The sequence below is a fragment of the Silene latifolia genome, chromosome 9 (genome assembly GCF_048544455.1).
Source record: "Silene latifolia isolate original U9 population chromosome 9, ASM4854445v1, whole genome shotgun sequence".
NCBI lineage: Eukaryota > Viridiplantae > Streptophyta > Magnoliopsida > Caryophyllales > Caryophyllaceae > Silene > Silene latifolia.
Genome location: NC_133534.1, coordinates 215,598,952 through 215,605,193, shown reverse-complemented (window position 1 = coordinate 215,605,193; position 6,242 = coordinate 215,598,952).

The following is a 6,242-nucleotide window of genomic DNA, read 5'->3' as shown; positions in this document are numbered from 1 at the left end:
AACACGGACAAATGCTTTACGCAACGAGTCACAAAGACAAGGATAAATGGTTTACACAACGAGTCACAAGGACTAATGAACAAGGACAAATGGTTCGCACAACGAAAACAAGGAAAAATTGTTCACACGTGTCACAAGGACTAATGAACAAGGACAAATTGTTCACACAATGAGTCACAAGGACTAATGAACAAGGAGAAAGGGTTCACACAACGAGTCACATGGACTAATGAACAAGGACAACTGTTTCACACAAAGAGTCACAAGGACTAATGAACAAGGACTAGCGGTTCACACAACGAGTCACAAGGACTAATGAACTAGGACAAGCGGTCCACACAACGAGTCACAAGGACTAAAGAACAAGGATAAATGGTTTACACAACGAGTCACATAGACAAGGATAAATGGTTTACACAACGAGTCACAAGGACTAATAAACAAGGAAAATTTGTTCACACAACGAGTCACAAAGACTAATGAACAAGGAGAAATGGTTCACACAACGAGTCACATGGACTAATGAACAAGGAGAAAGGGTTCACACAACGAGTCACATGGACTAATGAACAAGGACAACTGGTTCACACAACGAGTCACAAGGACTAATGAACAAGGACAAGCGGTTCACACAACAAGTCACAAGGACTAAAGAACAAGGATAAATGGTTTACACAACGAGTCACAAAGACAAGGATAAATGGTTTACACAACGAGTCACAAGGACTAATGAACAAGGACAAATGGTTCGCATAACGAAAGCAAGGAAAAATTGTTCACACAACGTGTCACAAGGACTAATGAACAAGGACAAATTGTTCACACAACGAGTCACAAGGACTAATGAACAAGGAGAAAGGGTTCACACAACCAGTCACATGGACTAATGAACAAGGACAACTGGTTCACACAAAGAGTCACAAGGACTAATGAACAAGGACTAGAGGTTCACACAACGAGTCACAAGGACTAATGAACAAGGACAAGCGGTTCACACAACGAGTGACAAGGACTAAAGAACAAGGATAAATGGTTTACACAACGAGTCACAAAGACAAGGATAAATGGTTTACACAACGAGTCACAAGGACTAATAAACAAGGAAAATTTGTTCACGCAACGAGTCACAAGGACTAATGAACAAGGAGAAATGGTTCACACAACAAGTCACATGGACTAATGAACAAGGAGAAAGGGTTCACACAACGAGTCACATGGACTAATGAACAAGGACAACTGGTTCACACAATGAGTCACAAGGACTAATGAACAAGGACAAATGGTTCACACAACGAGTCACAAGGACTAAAGAACACGGACAAATGCTTTACACAACGAGTCACAAAGACAAGGATAAATGGTTTACACAATGAGTCACAAGGACTAATGAACAAGGACAAATGGTTCGCACAACGAAAACAAGGAAAAATGGTTCACACAACGTGTCACAAGGACTAATGAACAAGGACAAATTGTTCACACAACGAGTCACAAGGACTAATGAACAAGGAGAAAGGGTTCACACAACGAGTCACATGGACTAATGAACAAGGACAACTGGTTCACACAAAGAGTCACAAGGACTAATGAACAAGGATAAGCGGTTCACACCACGAGTCACAAGGACTAATGAACAAGGACAAGCGGTCCACACAACGAGTCACAAGGACTAAAGAACAAGGATAAATGGTTTACACAACGAGTCACAAAGACAAGGATAAATGGTTTACAAAACGAGTCACAAGGACTAATAAACAAGGAAAATTTGTTCACACAACGAGTCACAAAGACTAATGAACAAGGAGAAATGGTTCACACAACGAGTCACATGGACTAATGAACAAGGAGAAAGGGTTCACACAACGAGTCACATGGACTAATGAACAAGGACAACTAGTTCACACAACGAGTCACAAGGACTAATGAACAAGGACAAGCGGTTCACACAACAAGTCACAAGGACTAAAGTACAAGGATAAATGGTTTACACAACGAGTCACAAAGACAAGGATAAATGGTTTACACAACGAGTCACATGGACTAATGAATAAGGGAAATTTGTTAACACAACGAGTCACAAGGGCTAATGAACAAGGTGAAAGGGTTCACACAACGAGTCACATAGACTAATGAACATGGACAACTGGTTCACACAACGAGTCACAAGGACTAATGAACAAGGACAAGCGGTTCACACAACGAGTCACAAGGACTAATGAACAAGGACAAGCGGTCCACACAACGAATCACGAGAACTAAAGAACAAGGAAAAATGGTTTACACAACGAGTCACAAAGACAAGGATAAATGGTTTACACAACGAGTCACAAGGACTAATAAACAAGGAAAATTTGTTCACGCAACGAGTCACAAGGACTAATGAACAAGGAGAAATGGTTCACACAACAAGTCACATGGACTAATGAACAAGGAGAAAGGGTTCACACAACGAGTCACATGGACTAATGAACAAGGACAACTGGTTCACACAATGAGTCACAAGGACTAATGAACAAGGACAAATGGTTCACACAACGAGTCACAAGGACTAAAGAACACGGACAAATGCTTTACACAACGAGTCACAAAGACAAGGATAAATGGTTTACACAATGAGTCACAAGGACTAATGAACAAGGACAAATGGTTCGCACAACGAAAACAAGGAAAAATGGTTCACACAACGTGTCACAAGGACTAATGAACAAGGACAAATTGTTCACACAACGAGTCACAAGGACTAATGAACAAGGAGAAAGGGTTCACACAACGAGTCACATGGACTAATGAACAAGGACAACTGGTTCACACAAAGAGTCACAAGGACTAATGAACAAGGATAAGCGGTTCACACCACGAGTCACAAGGACTAATGAACAAGGACAAGCGGTCCACACAACGAGTCACAAGGACTAAAGAACAAGGATAAATGGTTTACACAACGAGTCACAAAGACAAGGATAAATGGTTTACAAAACGAGTCACAAGGACTAATAAACAAGGAAAATTTGTTCACACAACGAGTCACAAAGACTAATGAACAAGGAGAAATGGTTCACACAACGAGTCACATGGACTAATGAACAAGGAGAAAGGGTTCACACAACGAGTCACATGGACTAATGAACAAGGACAACTAGTTCACACAACGAGTCACAAGGACTAATGAACAAGGACAAGCGGTTCACACAACAAGTCACAAGGACTAAAGTACAAGGATAAATGGTTTACACAACGAGTCACAAAGACAAGGATAAATGGTTTACACAACGAGTCACATGGACTAATGAATAAGGGAAATTTGTTAACACAACGAGTCACAAGGGCTAATGAACAAGGTGAAAGGGTTCACACAACGAGTCACATAGACTAATGAACATGGACAACTGGTTCACACAACGAGTCACAAGGACTAATGAACAAGGACAAGCGGTTCACACAACGAGTCACAAGGACTAATGAACAAGGACAAGCGGTCCACACAACGAATCACGAGAACTAAAGAACAAGGAAAAATGGTTTACACAACGAGTCACAAAGACAAGGATAAATGGTTTACACAACGAGTCACAAGGACTAATAAACAAGGAAAATTTGTTCACGCAACGAGTCACAAGGACTAATGAACAAGGTGAAATGGTTCACACAACAAGTCACATGGACTAATGAACAAGGAGAAAGGGTTCACACAACGAGTCACATGGACTAATGAACAAGGACAACTGGTTCACACAATGAGTCACAAGGACTAATGAACAAGGACAAATGGTTCACACAACGAGTCACAAGGACTAAAGAACACGGACAAATGCTTTACACAACGAGTCACAAAGACAAGGATAAATGGTTTACACAATGAGTCACAAGGACTAATGAACAAGGACAAATGGTTCGCACAACGAAAACAAGGAAAAATGGTTCACACAACGTGTCACAAGGACTAATGAACAAGGACAAATTGTTCACACAACGAGTCACAAGGACTAATGAACAAGGAGAAAGGGTTCACACAACGAGTCACATGGACTAATGAACAAGGACAACTGGTTCACACAAAGAGTCACAAGGACTAATGAACAAGGATAAGCGGTTCACACCACGAGTCACAAGGACTAATGAACAAGGACAAGCGGTCCACACAACGAGTCACAAGGACTAAAGAACAAGGATAAATGGTTTACACAACGAGTCACAAAGACAAGGATAAATGGTTTACAAAACGAGTCACAAGGACTAATAAACAAGGAAAATTTGTTCACACAACGAGTCACAAAGACTAATGAACAAGGAGAAATGGTTCACACAACGAGTCACATGGACTAATGAACAAGGAGAAAGGGTTCACACAACGAGTCACATGGACTAATGAACAAGGACAACTAGTTCACACAACGAGTCACAAGGACTAATGAACAAGGACAAGCGGTTCACACAACAAGTCACAAGGACTAAAGTACAAGGATAAATGGTTTACACAACGAGTCACAAAGACAAGGATAAATGGTTTACACAACGAGTCACATGGACTAATGAATAAGGGAAATTTGTTAACACAACGAGTCACAAGGGCTAATGAACAAGGTGAAAGGGTTCACACAACGAGTCACATAGACTAATGAACATGGACAACTGGTTCACACAACGAGTCACAAGGACTAATGAACAAGGACAAGCGGTTCACACAACGAGTCACAAGGACTAATGAACAAGGACAAGCGGTCCACACAACGAATCACGAGAACTAAAGAACAAGGAAAAATGGTTTACACAACGAGTCACAAAGACAAGGATAAATGGTTTACACAACGAGTCACAAGGACTAATAAACAAGGAAAATTTGTTCACACAACGAGTCACAAGGACTAATGAACAAGGAGAAATGGTTCACACAACGAGTCACATGGACTAATGAACAAAGAGAAAGGGTTCACACAACGAGTCACATGGACTAATGAACAAGGACAACTGGTTCACACAACGAGTCACAAGGACTAATGAACAAGGACAAGCGGTTCACACAACAAGTCACAAGGACTAAAGAACAAGGATAAATGGTTTACACAACGAGTCACAAAGACAAGGATAAATGGTTTACACAACGAGTCACAAGGACTAATGAACAAGGACAAATGGTTCGCATAACGAAAACAAGGAAAAATTGTTCACACAACGTGTCACAAGGACTAATGAACAAGGACAAATTGTTCACACAACGAGTCACAAGGACTAATGAACAAGGAGAAAGGGTTCACACAACCAGTCACATGGACTAATGAACAAGGACAACTGGTTCACACAAAGAGTCACAAGGACTAATGAACAAGGACTAGAGGTTCACACAACGAGTCACAAGGACTAATGAACAAGGACAAGCGGTTCACACAACGAGTGACAAGGACTAAAGAACAAGGATAAATGGTTTACACAACGAGTCACAAAGACAAGGATAAATGGTTTACACAACGAGTCACAAGGACTAATAAACAAGGAAAATTTGTTCACGCAACGAGTCACAAGGACTAATGAACAAGGAGAAATGGTTCACACAACAAGTCACATGGACTAATGAACAAGGAGAAAGGGTTCACACAACGAGTCACATGGACTAATGAACAAGGACAACTGGTTCACACAATGAGTCACAAGGACTAATGAACAAGGACAAATGGTTCACACAACGAGTCACAAGGACTAAAGAACACGGACAAATGCTTTACACAACGAGTCACAAAGACAAGGATAAATGGTTTACACAATGAGTCACAAGGACTAATGAACAAGGACAAATGGTTCGCACAACGAAAACAAGGAAAAATGGTTCACACAACGTGTCACAAGGACTAATGAACAAGGACAAATTGTTCACACAACGAGTCACAAGGACTAATGAACAAGGAGAAAGGGTTCACACAACGAGTCACATGGACTAATGAACAAGGACAACTGGTTCACACAAAGAGTCACAAGGACTAATGAACAAGGATAAGCGGTTCACACCACGAGTCACAAGGACTAATGAACAAGGACAAGCGGTCCACACAACGAGTCACAAGGACTAAAGAACAAGGATAAATGGTTTACACAACGAGTCACAAAGACAAGGATAAATGGTTTACAAAACGAGTCACAAGGACTAATAAACAAGGAAAATTTGTTCACACAACGAGTCACAAAGACTAATGAACAAGGAGAAATGGTTCACACAACGAGTCACATGGACTAATGAACAAGGAGAAAGGGTT